The sequence below is a fragment of the Castor canadensis genome, chromosome 4 (assembly GCF_047511655.1).
Source record: "Castor canadensis chromosome 4, mCasCan1.hap1v2, whole genome shotgun sequence".
Taxonomy (NCBI): Eukaryota; Metazoa; Chordata; class Mammalia; order Rodentia; family Castoridae; genus Castor; species Castor canadensis.
The window spans coordinates 127589472-127612970 of NC_133389.1; the positions used below are offsets into that span (position 1 = coordinate 127589472).

Below are 23499 nucleotides of genomic sequence, written 5' to 3' on the forward strand. Positions count from 1 at the left end.
AAAGGTATCTGAAAAAATCTGTTACTGTTTGAGAAAATAAGCTCTCTGCTTACAAAAATCACAAACCGAAAACTATTGGTATAGTAGAAAGATTACTGGATAAGGGTCATGCAAACATGAACTTGAACTGCAGTTCCATCACTACCTGTGTGTCCTTAGGCAAGTTATTCATCCCTTGGCCCTCGGTTTCAAACTCTGGAAAACAGGCAATACTACCTTACACAACCATTTGAGAGATCTAGTGAGAGAAATTAATGAAAATACTTCAAAATTATTTCCCAGGCACAAGTTTTGGGGAAAACGATGGGCAAATCTTTTAATTAAGAAAAAAATTCTCAGGAAGGCAACAGGTACTGTCAATGGAAGCTCAGTTCTGTTTCCTGTGTGTATCATCAAAATCCATGGGGATCCAAGCATTATTTCAAGACACTTAGTGCTTCAGACAATTTCACTGACATCTCAAAAGCATGTTGGATAGGAGATCTTGCTGGCACTCATTTAAAAAACAAACAAACAAAAAAAAACCTCTACAGCTTAGCAAGCAATGGCATAAGAACTGCTAAACTGATAGAAAAGGGGTTAAACCCCCAAGTTTCTTGTCAGAGGCTTCCCAGTGAAGATGTAGACTATCGTTTGCTGTGTCAGAGAAGGCTGACATAGCATCCGAGCTTTAGAACTGGAAGGGAGGGCTGGCGGAGTGGCTCAAGTGGTAAAGTGCCTGCCTAGCAAGCGTGAGGCCCTGAGTTCAAGACCCAGTACCACCAACAATACCACCAAAAAGTTTGTTTAGAACTGGAAGGGACTTTCAGATTATCAACCTCTATCAGAAGACGAGGAAACAGAACTCAGGATGGGAGGCAACTCATCCATGATCACATTAGAAACTATGTGACTTAATCTCACATCCAGCACTTTTTGTACCAAGTTTGACTAAAGGCACACTCGTAAAACCTAATCATTTCACATCCACAATGTATCTGTGTCTGTAAGTACAGCTTTCCCACATCCACTGAACAGTAGTCAGAAGCCACTCTACCATGGCCTGAGGTCAGGCTGAACCACATCCTGGTTTGCTCAGGACAGTCCCCATTTATGCTTCTTGTCCCAGCACAATTACTAATAATGCTCCCTTGCCTCTCACAAGTGTCTGGATGTAGATGATAATAATAAAGAACTCTTTGAGTTTTCTGGGAAGAAGAGAGAGATCCAGGGTAGAACTGCTCCCTGATAGCTTCAGCAAGGTGGTTAGGAACCAAGAGATATGTGATAACTGTCTCTAAGTCTTTATAAGTGTAGCTCATGCTAATGAAATTATATCGTTCTGTGGCTACAAGGATTAGCACCCGGACACCAGGTAGAAACCACAGGGAGTAGAATTCTTCAATATGAAGCAGTGTGCTCTGAACAGCTACTCTGAACCAGACTGCCTAGGTTCAAATCCTGGTTCTGCCATTTACTAAGCTCTTTGACACTAGCCTTTTTGTACTTCAGTTTCTTCATGTGTAAAATGAGAATATTTTTAAAGCAAGCCAGGTACATAGTAAGTGCTCTACCAACATTTGCTACTACTGTCACTCCTGCCACACAGCAGGTAGGAAGTTCCAAGTGAAGGCTTTCACAACCGGATCAGAACAAGACTGTGGGACTCATCCTGGGGAGGACAGTTAGCACAGGCAGAGCTGACATGGGAGATACCATCCTGATGGTGGACCTTAGTGGGTCTTCTTGGGAAATTATCCTACTTTGTGAGCAGTGAGCAAGGAGGACCTACTGTCCCTGATGAGGGCTGCACACTGGCACAGCAATCTGGAAAAGGGACCCAGTGCAAGACTGTCAGGGGTGGCAAAGAAAAACCACTCCCACACAGAGGGGGGAGGAATGTGTGCATGAAATACATCACTCTCTGTCTTGAATCCTGACTCGATGACACTCTAGCTGCTACCTCAAGATGCTTCCTCTCTAAAGTGCAGTCAACAGCAGGGCCAATCTTATGGCAGTAAGAGTGAGTGCAGTACACAAAGCTCAGCACAGAACACATGCTTGATAAATTCTGTGACTATGACCATGTCACTGAAGATGAGGGTGGGAAGCTCCTGAACCAGAGGCAGTGACATCATGAGGGGCCCCTCTCCTCCCTGCCTCTTGCTGCAGCGTGGCTCACAGCAAGGAGACTGATTTTTCCACCCTGTGAATCCCAATTCCATGGCGGAGGTTTCAGAAGTGACCTGAATGAGGGCAGAATGTGGTAGACAGTGCTGAGGGGCAACCTGCTAGGCAAAAGGTATGAGTTAAGGTGTTGGGCCATGAGTCAGAACTGGGCAGATGTGGGACTGAAGCAAGAGTGATTTAGCAAAACATAAACCAGATTCTATCATTGCCGTGGCTATTCCAATTAGGCTTTGTCCTCTAAGGGCCCCTGCCACTGTTCCTGCCTACATCTCTGACTTGGTCCCTCACTCTCACCATACAGCCACACACTCCCTCTTTCTATTTCTGGGACATGTCCAACAGGGTCTCACCTTAGGGCCTTTGGATTGGGCATTCCCTCAGCCTGATGCACCCTTCCCCCCAAATCATGTGTCTGGGCCCTGGTCACTCATCTCAACTCTTCTGTCACTTCCTCAGGTGGGCCTTCTTTGGTAGCTATATCTGGAGCTGTGGCCCCATCATTTTCCAGCCCACCATCTTGTCAGCTTTTCTCACAGTCCTTATCACTACCTCAATTTATCTGGGTCACCTGTTTGCGGGCTTACTGTGTGTAAGCTTCGGGGAGACAGGGCTCTTGCCTTCAGCAAGACTTTCTAGTGCATATTCAACAAATGCCTGGCATGAACAGAGGAAGCAAACACAGGCTATAGAGGAATGAGGAGGCCAGGGTGGCGCCTTGGAATGCTGGGCTCAACTCCATGGGACAGTGGGTACATGCTGTCTGGGTGGGTGTGGCTGCCTCAAAGCCCAGGGCCAGGATATGGCACTTGCCCTGGACAGGGGGAGAATCCTGGAGGGGAAGAACAGATGAAGTGAGTCTTCCTTCCCCAGGGGTAAGGAGCTGCAGTGCCTGGCCACACAGCATTCCTGCCCTGCAACAGGTAAGCCTGCATACAGCTTTCATTCAGCCACAGTCTGCTGGAGTGTGTTTCACTGTTAGCCTTGAGAGGGCAATGAGCACACTGGACAGACTGACTCTGATCAGCACTGGGGAGCATCCAGCACAGAGTCCTCCAGAGATGGGGCCCACTCAAAACAAACACTTCTGATTATGTTCTATAGAGTACCAAAAGCTATATATAGAATTAGAACCTTACTCAAAGCCAAACACAGCTAATCTGAGCATTCTGAAATAGGGGACCAGCCTCGTGAGGTTCTGATAAGAACTTTTATCTTCATGTCCTGTGTGATTCCCAGCCCTCCAGGGCAGCAACTCCAGATGAAGCAAGCTAGTCACATAAACACATTTCCTCTGAAAGGAGCAAGCGACCACTTGGGCTAGAAGGCTCTGCACTAGAGGCCCAGAAACAAAACAAATAAAGAATGCGTTCCCCAAGAGTCTTTTGGCATCCATCAGCCTACTGTCTTGATTTGGAGAGATTTTTTTTTTCCCCCAGAAAGTATTTGGAAGAAATACACCAGGTCTTTATGAGAACATTAATTCAATACCTTTAATAAGGGTTGGTAAAACATTTCTAGATCCTTAATTACTGAGATTTCATTTCTAGGAAAAAATATCTTTGCTTTACAAAATTAGTTTTTAAATCTTCCCATCAGTAGGGGATTAGGCAGTAGAGAAGTGAGAGACAGGCTGAAAGAGGAACAAGAACCATTTCTGTAAATACGGCTTTTTCTGTAATCTCCTTTCCCTGGAATTAAGGTCAAGAGTGGAGACAGAGTGGGTGGCAACAAATAAGGTCTATAGGGCCATTTATGGGGGCCAGGGCAACAGAAGAGCAAAGTCATGCTCTAGAAAAAGTCACTGTCCTGCCCTGCATTTAGCAGCAAATGTCCCACAACACTAGGCTACAGACATCACTATCAACCCCGAGTCGTTCAGAATGGTTCGCTTGTCAGAGAAGGAATGAAAGACACGTTTTCCTCTCCAAAGCTCCTGGCTGATTTTCCCAGTTCAACTCTAGAGGGAACCCTGCAGTTGTCCTTTTAACAGTCCTCGTTTTAACAGACCAAAGAGAAAAACTGCAGTAAATGTGGGAACAAAACTCAGGAAGTGATGGTCCTTTCAGTCCCCCAGTCTTCAGCCTGTGGAAAGGAGCATTCACTTTGTTTATTAGAATTTTTCCATGAAACCCCCAAACCCTACCCTGGCCGGGCATGGAAAGCAGATCACATCCAGCAAAGTCACTGCGGTAGAAAACACAGGAAAAGGCATGCAGGGTTATTCTCTTTTTCCACTCACCACCCCCGAGCTCCTCGGTCTCGGGTGAGCTCAGCAGCAAGTGCCTTGGATAACCTAGAAATTGCTTCCATATGCGGGCACAGGAAGAATGTCCTCCCGCTGCCTGGGAAGGAAGCTCGGCCTTCCTGCCAGAAAACGCTTCTCAGGCCAGAGTCAGTCACAGGCATTTGAACTGAGGAGATCATGGCAGCATCTCCAGCCTCCCCAGTTTATGGATGAGGACACTGAGCTTAGGGCCTTCCAGACAGTGGCACAGCTGGAGGAGGAACCTGGACCCCTCGTTCCATCTCTAAGTCATGCATTGCCTTTCCCTCTCCTCCCTGCAAAGCCCTGTTCCCCACCACACACGCACACACACACACACACGCACACGCACACACACACACACGCACGCACGCAAACGCACACGCACGCACACACACACACACAGCTTGAAAGGAGGCCTGCAGCTCATTTAAAGCTGAACAGAGCTTGCTACAGAAGGAGGAAGCTCTGGGAGCCAAGGAGCTGTCCTCTGCACTGGGTTCTCCGAGGCCTGAGCCCATAGACCCCTCCTTTGGGGTGGTCTAGGACCTGGAACAAGGACTCCACTTAGGGTGCACCCAGCACCCTATTCTCCACAGACACCCGGAGTGACTGGAGCCGGAATCACAGAATCCTTAAAGCTCAGAGCAGTTTCAGAGGAATGGCCCTGGGCAGTCAGGATACAGTGCCCTACCGTGTGCCCTGTGGCCAGCATCGGGTCAGGCTCACCACAGATGGCCCCTCACTCCGAGCCAAGAGCCAGGCAGAGCCTGCCACACCAAGGCCGGGCTATAAATGAAACTTTGTAAAGACTTGCTCTGCAGAGGACCTCAGCCCCAGACAGGGTTTGGCAGTTCTGCTACATGACCCTAGTTTTTCTGGGTCTTCTGTATCCATCCTGTCCTATCCTATGTTCATAGGAGCGAGTGTGTTAAAATGCCCTTTATACAATGCCTTTTTTTTGGTGGGGGGGGACTGGTACTCTGGGGCTTAAGCTTGTTAGGAAGGCTCTGTACCACTTGAGCCATACCCCAACCTTTTTTCCTTTAGTTATTTTTTGAATACAGTTTCACATTTTTCCTCAGGGCAGTTTCCAGTCACGATCTTCCTACCTATACCTCAGTATCTAGGATTACGGACACCTGCCATTACATCTGGCTTATTGGTTGAGGTAGGGTCTTCCTAACTTTTTACCTCAAGGATTGAACCTCAATCCTCCCAACCTCTGCCTCCTGAGTAGCTTGGATTACAAGTGTGAGCCACTGTGCCCAACCTCAAATAATGCTTCATTAACAGTACTGCCACATGTAATTAGGATTATTACTATCTTAGTTGCAAGAATGCATTAGGTAACATGGTCTCTTTCTGGTGCATGTGTGTGTGTGTGCTGCTGGGGATTGAACCCAGGGCCCCATACATGCTAGGCAAGAACTCTACCACTGAGCTACACCCACAGCTCAATATGGTCTTTCAATAAACACTTATTGAATACTTGCATACAATTCACAGAACTAGGGACATGACACTGCATATATGTCTATATCATGGTTCCTTCTTTTAGGGAACTCAGAAGGAAGGGGCTTCAGGGTCCCTGTATCATTCTGTTTATGTTTCTAGCTCACTATAAGCCACACTATTTTCACATAGAAAGCCATGGGAATTATCTCCAACCCACTGGGCAACCATGGACTATGAGCAGGGTCTCTGCTCATTAGGACAATGCATCCCAAACAAGCATATGTTTCCTGTCAGAGCAGAATTAAGACTCAGCCTCCTCCTCCATCCATCAGCACCTACGCTGTCTCTTGGGGCCTCCATCACCATCCACCTCCCTGGGCATGTTAGACTCCTGCCCTGAAGGTGGCTTCAGCTCTCCCTGTGACAGCCAAGGAGGAGCCCACCGAGGGCTCGTCATCAAGCACCCCATGTTCTCCTGAACTTACTGTCTCAGCCCCAGCATAAACCAGCGAGCTCTCTCAAAACCACGCTTGCATGCTTGGAGGAACTAGAGAGAGGGAAATTTGTAGCACCACAAAGCCTGTGACCCTGGCTGTCCTGCAGAAACCTGACAAACCTCATTTCTATTTAAATAAGTATTTTTCAAACTGCAAGTAGCTGCCCATCCTCTGGCCACCATTCTCTGGTGGGCTCCAACCAGTTTTTTTTCCTTAATGGACTAGCATAGAAAACGTGTTCTATTTGGGAAACATGGGAGTTGTTTCATAAAACTTTTGGCTTTGTTTCTGTCTATCATCTAGGAGTGTGTGTGTGTTGCTGGGCATCAAACTCGGTGCCTTGTGCATGCTAGGCAAGCGCTTGACCACTGAGCTCCACTCAAGCCCCTACCTATTGTCAATGAAAACTATTATCTCTTGCTGTGAATCATGGTGGACTGGTTTCAACATACTGGTTTATACAGTGCTGCTTTACATGCTGGACTCCGCTCAGAAGGTCCTTTTCCGATACCAGTTCCACATCATCCCCCTTTAAGTCTGCCATTCCAGTATAGGAGCAGGGCTCTAGTCTGAGCATGCTGCTTTTTTGCTTTTTAAACTCTAAACCACTTGCAGCCTCTTAAATTTATATTTCTCTTAAAAATATTTTGACTCTGGGAGAGCTGAGGGACCCCTGCCCCCTCTTTCCCCAACCCCTGGGATCTACATAGTGCAAAGTTCCTTGCTTACAGCCCCAAACGAGGGCTGAGTTTATTCCTACAGTTTTTCTGCCTTGGGCCCTTTTGGTTTACCTCATGGGGAAAAAAGGAGGAAGTCCCTGGGCCATCTTACACAACAGGGTCAGTTACAGCACACCCTGCTCTCTAGTTCCTCCAAGCAAGCAAGCCATACTGCTTTTGAGAGAGCTCACTGGTTTATGCTGGGTTGGGGCAGTAAATTCAGGAGGAGGAGGGCCAGCCTGACGATGACAAGCCCCCTGCAGGCCTCTACTTGATTATCCAGCTCTGAGGCAGCAGCCTGCACAGGCCCAGGGAACTGGCTTCCTGGAGCTGGCTGATAGGGCACAACAGCACACTCAAAGGCAGCACACAAACTATCCCTTTAATCAAGGAGCAGGTGCGAGAACATAGTTGTGGGGAGACCACGGGAATCAGAAACCCCTAAATTTGAATTCTAGCTCCCCTTCTAGTTCCTTGCTTAGTTCTAGAATGGTCAGGACAACATCAGAAAAAGAAGTGGCCCCTTTGCTCTCTGAGAAAGAGCAATGACCCATGGATTTGGGGCCAGACCCCATATCAGATGGGGCTGAAGAGGAGAGGTGGCTTTGTTTGATCTTCTGCTCTTGGGAGTTTTCTTTTGTCCTTCCCTAGACTTGAAAAGATGACCAGGTCAAGTGCCAGTAGAGGGAAGTGCCATGGGCCAATGGTGCTGGGGGCCTGACAGAGGAGGGAATGGAGGGAAGGAAGGAATGGAGCGTTTCCCATCCATGGACAGTCTAGCACAGGGCTCTGCAGGAGCTGTGCAGAATTCCCTTCAAGTCTTTTCTTGGTCTTACATCTTCACTTCTCCCAAATGCTCTACAGGAATGATGCAAAACCAGGGTTGAAGTCAGCCACCGGCCAGTGAGACTTCACAGCTCCCTCAAGTCCACTCCACTGCCTGGACCTGTTTGGAAGCCCCTAGCAGAGGTGGGCCCTAGGTTTCTGATACAGCGCTACCTTCCTTGCATTCTTGCTGTGAGGATCCTGGGCCACTGTTCTGCAGGTACAAAGGTGGTCTGTACTCATCCTGTAGTTCTGGGCCCAGGTGAGCTGTCTTAGTCCTGACCAGGGTGTTAGGTGACGTGGAATGCTGTGAGGAGGAGGCCTCCGCAGGCTGCGCCAGCCACCTCCAGGAGGGGCTTCAAGCCTTGCCATAGCAGCCTTGTGAGAGGCCACAGCTGACCGGCCTCTCTGGTGCTCAGGCCACATGACCACAGCTTGCTGAGTCCAAGCTGCCTAGCAACTGCTCTCTGCAGCAGAGCTTTTTTTTGTTGTTTTGTTTTTTTGTGGTACTGGGGCTCGAACTCAGGGCCTACACCTGGAGCCACTCCACCAGCCCTTTTTTTGTGTGTGTTAGGTATTTTTGAGATAGGGTCTTGCGAACTATTTGCCTGGACTGGTTTCGAACCGTGATCCTCCTGATCTCTGCCTCCTGAGTAGCTAGAACTACGGGCATGAGCCACCAGCGCCCGGTTTGCAGCAGGGTTTTGAGATCCATTTCTCTTTACGGACAGGAAGTAGCATTTCCCTCTTGTCCCTGCCCCCTTACTGAACTCTGCTATGAACAGAGCCACTTTGACTCCATCGCCTCCACGACAACTACTTGAGCCAGAAAACGTGGGGCACTGGTCTGTGTCTACAACATAGGCTGTCTAGAAGGCAGAGGCCAGGCTACACAAACTCCATGGCACAGCTGCACCCTGGACACCACTCTGCTCCTCACTGCACTTTCTGTGCTCTGCAGTCTAGAGCAGACCTTGCCTTCACATTGAAGGCCAAGCTAACGCTAACCTTGGTCCTGCCCGGTAAGAAAACAGACAGTGCTGTTTCACTTGTCATTTAATAGGAAAATCATTTATAATACTTTAAGTAATCTTGGGCAGTGGGAAGAGATTTGGACTAGGACTTAGCAGGCCCTTGTTTTTGTCTCAACTCTACAACCAATTGGCCACAGGCATGGGCCAGACCCCCTAACTTCTCTGTGGCAAATGGCAAAATGGTCTTCACGTGGTTTCCCAGCTCTACCGTCCGAGGAGGTTATATTTTTTAGTTTAAAAGAAGTTCTACATTTTTGGTTGAGTATTATATTCCTTCCTTAATAGCTCAATATAGTTTATGTTTTATATTTATTTTGACAGTACTGGAGTTTGAACACAGGGCCTTGTACTTGCTAGGGAAGTACTTAACCATTTGATCCACACTGCCGGTACTTTTTGCTTTAGTTATTTTTTTAATAGGGTCTTACATTTTTGCCCAGGCTGACCTGGACCACGATCCTATTTACACTTTCCAAGTAGCTGGAATGACAGGTGTGTACCATTATGCCTACATTTTTTTACTGGTTGAGATGGGGTCTCGCATATTTTTCCCGGGCTGGCCTCAAACCTCGATCCTCCCAATGGTCTCCTGCCAAGTAGCTAGGATTACTGGTGTGAGCCACTGTGCCTAGCTATGTTATTTATTTACTCTTGAGGACATAATGTGACACTAATCAACAACATCAGTCTTAGAAACACCCAGGATGCTCAGGGAAGATTTTCTTACTTGTTAAGGACCGCTAAAGTCTTTCAGAATGTGTGTCTGTGAAGGGTGTTGGTGCTAACATGGCCAATCCATTGCGAAGTTAATTCTGGACTCAAAACACCCCCGTGGTGCAGAGGGATCTGCAAATGGTCTCCATTGCTCTTTTCTCATGGATTGGTGGCCCTAACCCAGAAGTATGCAAGAAAACATCTATGCCTTTTCAAGTGAACATCTTTTCTTGGACAGACAGGAGAGCTTCGTGGTTCAAGAGGTGCTGACCTGAACTGGATCTTGACCCTGTCAAATTCACTGAGTGAAACTGGGCAAGGTGATTAACCTCCAATTCCTCATTCGTAAGTGGAGACACTAACAATGTCTGTCTCATGGGATTGTGTGGGGATCCAATGAGTTCACTTACTTAGAACATGCCTACTACATAATAAATAATGTTTTATTGTATTATCATTACTTCTCCAAAAATGATTACTAGAAATCTGAATAGAAAAAATTCACCTGGTTTCCGTGACCTTTGCAAAGTACTTTTGAGTGGTTTCTGGACAGACCAGAAATCAGGAGACCGTAGACTCCAGTGTAAGCATTTTATGTTACTGATGCATTCCCCAAAAATAAGTAAAATGTTTGTGAATCAACTTCATAATTGCACTGACTTCTAATATAACTGAAGCAGTTCTACTCCTAGAGCTGTTTAACTATCAATAGTTTCTAACATTCAGTGTTCTTGTAGTAGTTAATGAACATTAAAGCTAGACCAAACTGAGGTGACAGCTTTAGAACACGCAATCTCACCCAGGCAGCATCCATGAGCACCTCCTCTATATGCCAGCACTGCGCTTGGTGAAAAGCTGTGATTCTCTGCTGTTGAGAAGTTCAAAATCTGATGGGAAGACAGAGACTCGGCAGACTATCAAAAAAAATTATGCTGTGCTGGAAAGGAGTGAGGAAGGTTTGTAAGCTAAGATTTAAGGATGGCACAGGGTTTTCAAGGTGACCAGGGGGTGGAAGGAGCTTCTTGCACAAAGGACGAGGCCAGGGTAAACATGAGACAGGCTTCCTCTTACTTGTGTTTCCCAGTGAAGTTTTTCTAAAGGTAGGCCAAGCTTAGTCCAGTGCATCTGTTTCTGGCACTGCCTGGGCTCCCACCCTGCAACCTCATTAGCAGGAAGCCTTACACTCCTGTGAAGAAAGTGGGGTCCCACTCTTTACTCCTTGCCTCCTTGCCCCTCTGCTGGGCCTCTCTCTGCAGCTCAGAAACACCTGATTCTTACCTTCTTTCACTGCTGGCTTCTGCACCCTCCCCATTGCAGGAGCCTCCTCCCTCCCCTACCCCCACACCATATTACTAGGACCTGGGATGACAAGCTCACAGGCAGAGCTACCAGTACTCTGCTCTCTTGAGCATCTGAGCTCAGAAGTCACTTTCTCCTACACAGCCCCGTCTACAGTGGGCAGGCTCTGTAGGACACTAGTCCCAAGGTAGCTGAGTTTGTGTAGAAGCCCTCAGGGACACCATATACCAGTATACTGGAGGTGCTGCCATGTCAGCAAGAGCAGTGCTCGGTTCCTGCTGGCTGCCTGCCACCCACAATGGTCCAAGCTGAGCCAAAACAGCAATGTGTTATTCTTCAACCATGAGTAAGAATTACAAGTAAGAGACTCAACCAGCAATGGCCACCGCCACCAACCAACAGTGTCAGAAAGAACTCTCAATGGTGCTGTCCCACATATTTGTATGGGGGCGGGTAATTCTTAACCACCATAGTGAACAGCCTCCAAAGCAGGCTCTAACAGTCTCCTGCATGTGGTATTGTGTCCAGGACTCTACAAAGCACTCATCAGAAGCAATGACCTCTCTTTCCTAGCAGTTGCAAAGGCAATGTACAACTTTTCCAAGGAAGTCTACAACTGGTACTTCCTGGATGGACCTGGGTAGCCAGGGATGATGTGTGTGTGCATGTGGTATACTGTGAGGGCTGATGGTTTCAGAGTTGTGCACAGAATACAGTGACATTAAAGGATCTATGATTTTTACTGTATGTAAGTAAGAGAAAATCTGCCTAGCATACCTGGACAACATCTGGCTCAAGTGTCATCCCCACAAATAATAGTATTTTAAAAAATTCATGGTGTAATAAAAAGAGTCAGTGTTTCAGCTAATGTTATTTCATTCATTCTTTTTTTTTTTGGCGGTCCTGGGAATTGAACCCAGGGCCTGGCACATGCTAGGCAAGTGCTCTTCCACTTGAGCCATGCCCCTAACCCTTTATTATTATTATTATCATTTTGTTTTGGAGATAGTTTCCCTACCTTTTGCGCAGGCTGGCCTCAAACCCTCAGTCTTCCTGCCTCCACCTCCCAAGTAGCTGGGATAACAGGCGTACGACACCATGCTGGCTTAGTGTTCTTTCTTAGCAGTATACAATGAAATTTCAGTATAAATGAAGAATTCCGGAATTTGCTAAAATATAATTTGACATTTCTAAGTTATGCATACACTATTTTAGCTAAATGAGAAATGACAGGCATACACTTCTCTCCCTTATTTACTAAACACTTAGTAAAAAACAGCAAAGCAGAACTTCAGGCCCATGGAATCTCTGACTGATAGGTTACCATGAAATGGAACTTACTTGCATATTAACAGTTTGCCCCATCACAGACAACAGAGCCTTTATCTTCTCCACGTTGCTGCAGGTCCCTGTCCTCTACTTCTGCAAGTGAGGTATTGTGGTCAGGGCCATCTGACTCCTGAGTGACAGGGCTGGGACTAGAACACAAGGTTGAGCTCCTAGTCCACCGCTCTCTTCACTTTCCTACCTCCCGTAGCAGAGGATGCCAAGTGAAAGGAATTACATCAGTAAGCCAGTGGACAATCAGGTCTCAATCTGAATATAACTTCAGTCTTTAGAGTCTGCACAATCTCTGAGGATTGGTGGGCATCCAGGTCCAAAGGGAAAGCAAAGGGGACATCTGCTTTCAGGGATCAGCATATGGTGCCCCAAGAAAATGCAACTGTTTGCAAGTTCCAGTGTCAAAACTGTGGTGTGCAGCAAGAGAAAGAGTGGGCTGCATCCTCCCCTTGCTAATCCCTCTCACTGGCCACAACCTAACAGAGCTATTTCCCAAGGTTAGTGCCACATCAGAGTAACCAAGCCCTCAAACTCCAGGTCAGCCCTAGGACTCTGGCTAGTGGGGGCTGTGGGGTCTTGAGTGAGACCTGTGGTTTTAAGTGGTGGTAAGTGCAGGGTCCCTCAGCACTGGGTCACAGGTGGAAACTTGGGGTCCAGAGATTTTCCTGTGTCAGCAGGCCTCCTGTCTTACAGTACTGCAGTTTCCACTCAGACTGTTCTTAGAGTTGAAGAACAGGACCACATTCTGTGAACTCACACAGCTCCAGTGGGCCTTTGAGGATCTGCGCAGAGACATGTGGTTTTAAGCACCCTTCTGATTCGACCCAGTCAGGACTTCGGCTTCAGTCTCACTTGGGAACAGTGTCTTCTCTCTGGTACAGCACAGCACCCCCTGGTCAGACATGTCAGTGTGTCTGCCTGGTCTGTGGCATTTTTCCAGCTTGAGGCCCTGAGTTTACCTTCGGCCTAGCATTTTGACAGAATAAACAGACTTCTTTTTTGGGATGTTGACCTAGACAATTCAGCCTTACTCAGTGGACCCAGCCCTTAGGGAAGATTTAAACAGGACACCCCTTTATGAATCTCCCTAGCCTTTAAAACACTAACATTAAAAGCAGAGGATCACTTTATTGTGGCCGCTATCAAGGATGCACAGGGTTTCCTAATTTTCAATTCCAACTTCTGCCTAAACAATCTTTTTGCCATCTGTGTCAGGTTAGTTACAAAGCACTGTTATTATTCTGGGCTACACAATGTTGGTCTGACCTACTTGAACACAAGAAGTTTTGCTGATTGATTTAGTTATTTTGTATGAATAAATGACTCCAGTGTACAGCTGTTTCTGATTAGGTCAATGTACTGCTGGAGTTATATACAAATAATTTTATAATGAACTCAGCAACTACAAGGATAGGAGAAGTGGAACCTGGTCTCACCTCCCAGAAAAATAAGCAGGAGCAATGAGGGCAGGGATTTTCAACAGAGGCCAGGTTTAAATTCCGATCTGCTATGATTCACTTTTTCCTCTTTATATAATATAGCAGAACTTACAACTAATGCTCTCAAAGAACTTTTTGTCTTCAGACTTCTGGATTCAAGAGGAAAACCCAATTACCTCTGCAGGCTTTAAAACATCTTTAAAAATTCCCATCTTTGTGTTTTGTAAGTCTCTGTTTTTCCCATTTATATCTCTTGAGACAATGTCCTAAATAATATACTTTTAGAAGGGGAAAACTGAGATTGAAAGGTCTATATTTACTTTAAATATAAATAGAAATCAAGTGTTCTGTTTCATTTCAGCACAGAACAATTAAGCTCTGTGGGCTTAGGCACAAATTTTTCTTCTCTACTTCTGCAAAACAAATCATATGCACATTAGAGAAATTAAGAAAAAGGCAGAGCATGAATAATTCAAATGAGTGAATTTTTTTTTAAAGGCAGAGATAGTGACAACTGCTCCCAAAAGAAATCATTTGAAACAAAACAGGAAAAGGAGATTAGAAAGTTTATGCTTCTAAAATGAATTATGCTGGCAAAGATGTGGGGAAACAGATCTGTTCAAATAGTGTTAGTGAGATTGTGAATTACTACAGCATTTGGAAAGTAATAGCACTTTGGGGATGCTGAAAGAAATAAAAGCTTCTGTATGTCAGCACGTTCTGTATGTCACAGATATAGAGGTATGTTCTAAGGACTACTGTAGTCGATAAAAACTGGAAACACAATGAATGCCTAAATAAAGTACGGACTAGTAAGCATCCATGCCATAAATGATTTTTTTTTAATTTGGAAAAATGTCTATGATCCTACATTATGTTAAAAAAACTCTAGCCTGGGATGGGGGTGTAGCTCCATCCCAGAAGAGAAATTGCTTAGTAATTCATGAGAACCCAGCTTCAATCCCCAGCATGGCAGAAAGAAAAAAAGAACTTACTGACTGGTGTGTATAATTCTATTTTTAATACTAGAAGCTCTATGTGCAAATATATTTATAAATAGTTATAAGCAAAGAGAAAGTTATGGACCTGATAATATTATTTTGAGGGGTTAGAATTTAAGGGAGAGGAGAGAAAAATTATTAATTTTCTTTTAAATATTTCTATCTTTTCTGTCTTTTGAAAGCACATAATATTTTCATGATCTAACAAATTAAAAACTACAATGTAATTTTTTAAAGTGATAGTGTCAAATTATCAGCAAAGGCTATGAATTACAAATGCTAAGCACCTGGCCTGGCGGTGAACAAAAACCTCTTCCAGGCTCTAAACGAGCTGCTATGTTTTTCATAGCAAAGTAGAGAGGCATAAGAGAGTTCTGGGGCTGGTGGAGTGGCTCAAATGGTAGAGCGTCTGCCTATCAAGCATGAGGTCCAGAGTTCAAACCCCAGTGCTGCAAAAGAAAAAGAAAAAAAAGAGAGAGAGAGAATTCCGTACAGAAAGGAATTTTTATGGTTAAAATGATACCACAACATTATCCCCACAGTTCTTTAACCAAATGAGTTTTTTTCTTCTACTTTTTTTAGTTTCTCATTAAAAAGTGAAGATTAGAGGAAGGGGAGATTATAATACCTAAATAATGAAGTTCTAACTCTAAAATCTTATAAAATACTACCCAAAGTAAGTGCCAATTCTAACAACAATTTAAGTTTTGGATTTGCCTCAAACAAACAAACAAATCACAGTGGTAAAACAGAGAAAAGAACAGTGTGGAATTTTACTTTAAAAACCGAAAATGATTTAAACTGACACTAATGGTTCTTTCTTAAGCTATGCATACCAGTCAAATTCCAACCCCAATGGTCCAGCATAAACCTTGCTTTAAGTAAACTACTTATTTAAAAAAAGAAAGAAAAAAAAAAGGTTTTAAAAGGCTTTCAACTACTTTGCCTTTTTCTAGATCCTCAAAAATCTAATTAAGACGAATTTTAGCACTATCTGAAAACCTGTCCTGGCGTCTCTTAGCCTGTCTTCTGAGACCTGGGGAAGAAAACTGGCTTGGTCAGTTTTCTTCTCCCTTCTCTGCCCTCCTCTTGCTCAACCCACCATGGTCCTTCCTGGAAGTCCCACCCTAGCATGCATAATGGTGCACATACGTATGGCTGCCTGTGGGAGGTGGGCTTCTTGAAGATCAATCCATCTCTTTTCTCTTGTATCTCGGGGCCATCTGACTGTCTCCATTATTTAACTATTCATCCCACAACACAAGACGATTGTGCGCAGCACACTGATCTCATGTTCAGTTCTCAGAAAGTAAATAGCCACGGTACATGTTTTCTCAAAACCTTCAACCCTTGAAGGTTCTCTACTTTCAAAATCTAGGGGGAGTCTCGGGGTTTCCTGAACACTTTTTTTTTTACAGCATGTTCAACAGATCAGCATTACATTACTCCAAGGTAGAGTCAGATTTCTCTCTGGGGCCCTCCCAGGCTGACTTCATTGAATATGCACAATCTCTGCACACGTCATTAGAAAAACGCTGGGGTTCAGAAATGGCCTACAGTGATTTCACACACCAGTGTTGAAAAACAAGAAATTCAACTGCCCATTTGGTCTAGGTGGTGTCAACTAATAAATGATGGCATTTATTCTGTCACTTAAATAAAAGGCTGCTTGTTTGGGCATCATTAGCAAGAGCCCACAGATGAGCTCAGGGTCACTGAACTAGTAGTACAGTCCGATGAGTGGCTGTGGCCAACCAAGGGTGGACTTGTTAAATTCGTCCCTATAGAAGAATGCAATGCAGCTGTTAGATCATATGGTAGGAGGGCTGGACTGGCAGAGTAGGTGCTTAGCATGCACAAGATCCTAGGTTCAATTCCCCAGCACTAAAATAATTATAATAATGTAACCATATGGCCTAGAAATACTAAAAAGTGGAACAAGCAAAATGCACAGTATCCATGTAATACAATCTTAAATATGTGAGAACAGGGGTAGAACAGAGGAGGGAGAAGAGGAAGAATGTAACTTAACTTAGCTGTTACAAATGAGGCAAGTTTTGCTTATGAGAGAATATATGCAAATATAGACACATATAGGTACATGTTTTTAAAAAAACATGCATTGCCTAGTTAGGAAAAATTAAAATATAAAAAAACCCTTTAGGTTACATTTGATTCCACTCACCCAGAAAACTGGCTCTGAATTCCTCCATCTTATTCCCCATTTCCTTCCCATTGCAGACACCCCTTCCCTGACAGGACAGCTGATCTCCCCAAGTACAAGGCAGTGCGGGACTACAGTGTTGCCTAAACTCCTTCTCAGCCAGAGCAAAGGATGCACAAACCATGGGCAGAAAAGTCTCAATCCTCATTTGTATGCAAGTGAAGCAAACCCAGGTATCAGACCAGGAAATGTCACTCCCTCAGTTCTGCAATAACGATTTTCATCTTTCCTACCAGAACACAGGTCCTATTCCTTTTATTAGTGCAATCACTGTTATTTTCCAATTTGAAAGATAGAAAGATAAACAGAACTTAAGGCTAATTATGTACATGAAGAAAAATGCCACATTATACATATCAGTCATGGTGAAGAGCCATTCCAAGAGTGAGATTTGTGCCCTAGCATCTTCAGAAGCCAGACAGTCTTTTGCAAAATTCTGACTTGTGGAAAATTCACTCATCTCAACTCTTACAAAATGACAGAAATAAACTACCTATTGACAACCTCCTCTTTTGATGGAGTATAAAAATGAATTTTTAAAAGCCAGTGATTGCCTTGAAAAAGCTTCTGCTCTGATGAGGGAGAAGGGTCACAAGTGACTCCAGTATGAGACACAGTGGATTTCAAGTCACAAGTGAGGCCCAAGCCAACGGAAGCTGACTAAGGGAGGAGTCAGTGAGTGGAGAAGGGGCCATCTGGGCTCTTGGGGAGGAGCATGTTCTTTGGATGCAATTCAGGTTTTTCCAAGTTACTGAACTACTGAGATCTGTAGGTAATTGTGGCTCCCACTTACTCCACCTATGTTCTTTCATTGAGTCTTAGTGAAGTCTGTTATTTTTGGCTTCTTACCAAGTACTTGTGACCAATCTGAAGATTCTATAGGACTCAACAAACAAGTGAAAAGAAGGGGCAGTGTGGAGAAAGGATGGGGCAGCCCAAAGGCCTATAGAGGAAATAAGAAAGTATGGCTTAGTTAGAGTCTAGACCATGAAAAGTACTGTGCAATAGACTGCTGGTGAAATTAAGAGTTAAAAGAGCAGGGTTGGAATCTGACTATCCCAGGTCTGAATACTAGCTCTGTCACTAGCTGTGTAGCCTCAGGCAAGTGACTAAGAGTCTCTCAGCCTCAGATTGCACACAGATAAACAGAAATCTCCCAGGGCTGCATGGATATTAAATGAATCAATCAAATGATACAGGGAAAAAGGAAGGAAGGGAGTGACGGAGATGGGAAGGAAAAAGAAGGAAGAGAAGGAGGGAGGAAGAAAAAAATGGGAGTTTTTTTTTTTTTTTTTTTAAGCTTGAGGCAGATCTTAGAAAGCTTTAGAGAATTTCACTCACTTAAGTTAATATAATTGAGCTGGGGATATAGCTCACTGGTAGAGTGCTTACCTAGTATGGGCAAAGCCCTGAGTTTGATCTCCAGCACAGCAAAAAAGGAAAAAAAAAATACAAATTAGTAATTGAGAGATAAAAGGAAATTAAAAGAAGAAATTAATTTATACTGAAAAATGGCTTATTAGGAAAGATATTCATAATAAGGAACACTTAAATGTTCTAGGATAACATGTTCTTATAATGCAAATCATAGCAAGCCTACTAAATTAACAAAACTTGTAGGTAATTATATCTCCTGTTTATTTTACCTGCATTCTTCTTTCACTAAACATTAGCAAAGGGTATTATTTTTGACTTCTCAGCAAGTATTTGTGATCAGTGGGCGAATTCTACAATTCTAAGCATGCCTCCCAGGACTCAAAAGTTCCATGGCTCCTGGCCACAAGAAGCAGAGGTGCCCAACTCCATGGGCTTGGGTGCTGTACCTGGGACCAAAACAGCTTGGCCTGGGGCAGGCAGTGTACTCTAATGGTTCTCCCTTTCCACCCCCATCCCCCCATGGATTCTGGCCAATATGTGACTGCCACAACATGTTAACCTGGTATTTTCTGGTGCCAAAGAGCCAGGAAAGTGATACAGGCTGTCTTTTCTACCTTGTCCTCAATCTGGCCTGATAACCTCAGCAGAGTAGGTTCTGCTGGGTAAGCAGATACTGCAGGCTGGCGGCCCTCCAATACTAAGACTCTCCTCGCTGAGATTTCTCCTTCTGAGGGCTACATGAGGTGACTATGGAAAACATTTGATAAACTTCAGACAGCTAAGGGATTATGATATGCTAATTTACAAGTGCCTATGTTTAGGCTCTTTCTATCAACCATATTGGATACATATTAATACTGATAATAATACTAGACCACAAACACTGAGCAGCAGTACTGTTGCAGACAATGTGCTAGGTGGCCCACCTACATGACCCTCATTCCCATCCTTTGAGGCATTTTAAAGTAAAGAAACAAAGCCCTTGGAAGAGATAGTACTGGCACTGGAAACAAGACTGTTTGGCCTTTGTGGTCCATGCTGCAACCATTAGGAAGCCCTGACCTTGGCAGCACACTGCATCACCTAGGCCTCACCCTTCACTCACAGCATCAAGCCTTTATAAGCTGCTAGTCACAGTCACTGCTAAGGACCAACATATTCAATACTAACTTATCTGTTATGGTTTATAAAATTTCCCCACAGACTCTCATGTTCAATGCTTAGTCCCCTGCTGGTGGTGCTATTTGGGGGAGGTTCTAGAAACTGTGAAGGTGGGGTCTGGTTGGAGGAGTAGATCACTAAGGGCAGGTCTTCCAAGGTGTATCTTGAACTGGCTCTTGCTATGTCTCTGCTTCCTGTCCACCATGAGGTAAGCAGCTTCCACTACATGTTCCAGCTGCCATGGTGTACCACCTCACAACACACCCAAGAAACCATGTGTCTCTAAAACCATGAGCCTAACTAAATCCTATCAGGCATTCTGTCACAGTGACACAAAGGTAACTAATAGAACGTTAGCCAATACAGCATGTGTTAGCAGATAGCATTACTTAACTAAGTGAAGGCATTCTGGGGCTTTGGTGAGCCTAGACTTTTTATTACTCAAAAGTATTCAAAAGACAGAGTTGATTATCTCAATCTGACATACCAACAGGGTGAGGAGCAACTGCAACTGTTAGGGCTGGGCAATGCATGAACCCTAGTGAGGAAGTCTTCCTTTGTCCCAGGGAAGTGAAACCTGAATTGTTCCTCAATTCAAGCAGAGACAGAGGGACGATGTAAACAGGCCTATTACTCTTTCCATGCCTGGCACATAGCAAGCAATACATATTTGTTAAACGGATAAAATCGATGACGGACTGCCTCCCTCCAGCTGGAAGTAATTTCACTGTCCTGGAAATTCCCTTCATTTGTTTAGCACCTTGTCCCAGTATTTACCACATTCTGCCTTGACACCCGCTGTTTGAAGGTAAGCATTCAGGGGCAAACTCCATTTATTTTGAGGCGGGTCTCCCCTCTACTCCAAGCACAGAGCATAGCTTAGATCTTAACTGTAACAGGGACTCTCAATACTCAACAAGCATCTGGCTTAGCTCCAGCTGTGACCTGACTCACATTTGTAGGTCCCAGCTAGTCACAAGGCATAAATTAGCCTACCAAACCTTCAAGAACCATGACATAATGGTGGATTCCTAGGAAAAGGCAGCAGAGACCTCTGTGTGAAATCGTGAGGACAGGCCTCAGGAGGACCACAGTTCTGGGAGGTAGAAGTGAAAGGGTTTTCACAACAAATAAAAAATGCTTCTGTTTAGTTTTATTCTGTGGTTCTATTGTGGACATTGCATGCCCCAAATTACAACCATAATTAGGAGCACCTTGGAGCTAAGGAAGAGCCACCTTCTCTCCCTGCCACCCCATTTCAGCTCATTATGCCCTTGTGTCTTGGTGCTGCACTCTGCCTGTTGTCTCAGTGGCCCTCCTATCACACTGCTTCTTGTGCTTCACACCCCACTATCCCACATGATCCTCACATACTGTGACAGAGGAAGTACAGAGGTTATCAATCCACTTCTGACTGAGATAAGTGGGGCTCAAGCTGCATGACATACCTAGTGACTAAAGTTGGAAGGGAAGAAGGGGAGAGGGCGATGGGGGATGGGAGGTTGAATATGATCAAAGCATGCTATATGCATGTATGAAAATGTCATAATGAATTGTAAAAAAGGGATGAGGGAATCAATACGATCAGAGCACACTATAGGCACATATGGAAGTATCACAATGTAATCCCAGATTTTGCACAATTAATGCATGCTAACAGAAAAGAAAGTAGATAAATGTATAGTATGCACTTAATTTGTGAAATGGACCAAAAATAGAAAGAAAGAAAGTTAGTTTATTTCCTGCAGCTAGAAATAAGCTCATTCTCTTTAAATGTCCCAGAACTGGCTCTTACCTTGCTTTCAAACCTCTCTGCTCTGCATCACACAACCTAAAAGAGTTTATGCAATTTGCCGGCAGGAGTTGGGCCGTCCCAGGGAGGAGGATACTGCTGCTGAGCTGTTGTAAGAACATCAGGGAAACCTGGTGTGCACACTTTTGATCAGCTAGTAATGACCTCTGCAGTGCTTGGGGATCTTTGAACATAACACCCCCAGGCCCTAAGAATCTCAGCCTTGTGGAGATAACTGTTAGGTAAATACCCATTGCAAGAACAGTCATTGTAGAAGGCAATGTTGTAAGATGGCAGAAGACAGTGAGTGCTGATAGCATGTGCAGGGGTTTCTCACTTTAAGAAGTCAAAAGATTTACAAACTGAAATAAAGAACATCTTATTTTATCCGCTACAAGAACAAACATTTTTAAGGAGGCAAAATCTACCAATGACTCAAAATAAAGATACAGTATTGTTTTGAAATTGCTTTGGAAAACTGGTAAAAGAAAACTCACCCAGGGTGCAAATCTGCTCACAGGCTCTCAGGGTGCCTGAAGCTGCATGGGGGCCGGATGAGGAGCGGGAAATGAGATGGGGTGCAGAGAATATCCTGAGGGCAGAACCGCCCAGCAATTGCAGAAAAGAGGACCAAGTCCACTTGCTCAGCTGACAACCTGAGAGAACTCAGATAAGTCTGTGACCCAGGGAGCATACAGCATGGGGATTGAGCAGGACCAGAAGAACTGAGGCTGGGTTCCTCACACACCCTTTGTTAATCTCAGAGTTCAAAGTCTAGCCACAAGTTGAGGATCTGGGTCACCCCTACTGGGTCAGCTGGTTTCCCTTATACTTGCAACTTTCTTCAGCAGTTCTTTCTTTAAAAATGAAAGTATGTTAACAGAAAAAGGTAGGGGTAGAGAGACTGAAGTGAAGCTGTCCGGAGAATAAGGGAGAGGCCCGGGGCGAAAAGCACTGATGGGGACGGCAACGCCTGTAAAGGCAATGCAGTCAGTCACCTCTGTGTGCGCGTTTACGCGGACCACCGATCGGGCTGTCTGGGAGCACCCGGAGGGAGCTCGTCCGGGAAGCCGAGATGAGGGAGGGGCTCTCTTCCTTCACCGAGGAAGGCAGACGAGGCAGCGCCAGATGTGCCGCCCTCCGCCCGAGCTGAAAGTGTAGGTGACGCCCCGAGACATCGCCGCGGAGCCCTGCACGAAGACCACGCGGGAGCGGGTCCGGGGTCCCTTGGGACAGCCCAGCTGCGCCCGGATCCGGTCCGGGAAAACCGCGCCGTCCGCCCCTTCCTCCCGCGCTACGGGCCGGGATCGCGCCCCTCCCGTCCCAGGCCTCGACATCCCAAGCTGCCCGCCCGCGTCATCCGCGCCGAGCGGAGCAGAGCGGAGCGCGCTTTCCAGCCTGGCCGTCGAGCTCCGCGCCCCCCGCACACGTCTCGGGCCCCGGCCCCGATCGCGCCCCGGGCGGCGCGCCCCTTACCGCGCAGCGGCTCCAGGCGGCTCCACGGCCCTGCGGCGCGCCGGGCATTTTTCCTGGGAAACTTCTCGCAGGGTCCGAAGGGCTGAGCCGCGCGGGCAGGAAAAGCGCTGGGCGCTGGGAGGCTGCGACCATCCGGGAACTTGGCCGGGATGTAAACCCTCCCCCTCGGCCCCCCACGCCCCCCCCCCCCGCGGCCCCGCCACATGTGGACGCGCGCGAGGCCGCCGACTCTGCGCCCTCCGCTCCCCGCACGGCCCCGCGCCTGCTGGGGTACACCGAGCTGGGGCTCTCGTCCTCCTGCGACCCCCTCGCAGAGGGGACCAGGCCGTGGCGTCCGCGACAAGCGTTTGCTTGGGACCTGGAAGAGCCCTTGCCCCCAAAGACTTCCTAAGGCTGCTGGGGTCCCCTCCTCCCACCCGAGGAGAAGTCTTTTCCCATCACCTTCCCATCCATCCTCAAACAAGAGGACCCCCCCGCCCCCGGCTTTGGAACACCCAAGTTCAAATTCACTTAAAAGACGGATTTTTAAATGGAGTGGACCGCACAGAGGCCCACAGTCCAGACACATCTCATTCCCCACCCCTGGTGTGCAGGCGGCGCGCGGCTCTTCCCGTGGAAGAGTGCCACTTCTCCCTACCGATCGGTCGGCTGTTTTGCAGTAGTTTTGCCTCTAGCACGGATGGATTTATCATCACACACACACACACACA

General features: G+C 45.9%; 1 protein-coding gene across 3 annotated transcripts in view; it reads right to left on the reverse strand.

Moving 5' to 3' along the window:
- Wipf1 (WAS/WASL interacting protein family member 1) overlaps positions 1–22943 on the reverse strand; it is a 119312-nt gene extending 96369 nt beyond the window's left edge. The window contains exon 1 of one of the 3 annotated variants that reach the window (XM_074071130.1): positions 22790–22943. The gene's annotated coding sequence lies outside the window, so the exon portion shown is untranslated. Of the gene's footprint in view, positions 1–4408; positions 15381–21810; positions 22597–22789 lie in introns of those variants that run through there. The other 2 variants (XM_074071134.1, XM_074071135.1) reach the window with 2 other exon arrangements.
- Between the last annotated feature and the right edge of the window lie 556 nt (positions 22944–23499).